This window comes from Myotis davidii, unplaced genomic scaffold, assembly GCF_000327345.1.
Source record: "Myotis davidii unplaced genomic scaffold, ASM32734v1 scaffold469, whole genome shotgun sequence".
NCBI classification, from domain to species: Eukaryota; Metazoa; Chordata; class Mammalia; order Chiroptera; family Vespertilionidae; genus Myotis; species Myotis davidii.
The window spans coordinates 172,413-172,791 of NW_006299722.1; the positions used below are offsets into that span (position 1 = coordinate 172,413).

The following is a 379-nucleotide window of genomic DNA, read 5'->3' on the forward strand; positions in this document are numbered from 1 at the left end:
TTGTTTTACTATGGTTGCAAATATCAAAAAATTTCTATATGTGACACGGCACCAGAGTTCAGTTAGGGTTTTTCAAAATGCTGACACGCCGAGCTCAAAAGGTTCGCCATCACTGGCCTAGGCTTTTCTTTCTCTAAAACTAAGTAGACTTGTAAGCCAGGCCATGGACATAAATGAGAGGGCGTATTCAGTAACAGAAATTCAAGGATCAGCAAGATATACTTTTTCAATTATATTGTTACTAGAGGCCTGGTGCACAAATTTGTGCATGGGTGGGGACCCTAGGCCTGGCTGGCAATCAGAGCCGATTGGGGCTGTCTCACTCAGTCCCAATCAGGGCCTCCTGGCCAGGGGGAGAGATGGGGGGAGTGACAGCTGA

At 46.4% G+C, this 379-nt stretch overlaps 1 protein-coding gene across 1 annotated transcript in view; it reads left to right on the forward strand.

Annotated features, from left to right (window-relative positions):
- The window catches only part of LOC102768212 (complement receptor type 1-like), a gene marked incomplete at its 3' end in the record, with an annotated part of 135,542 nt that overhangs the window by 13,825 nt on the left and 121,338 nt on the right, over positions 1 to 379 (forward strand). The gene's annotated exons all lie outside the window — the stretch shown is intronic.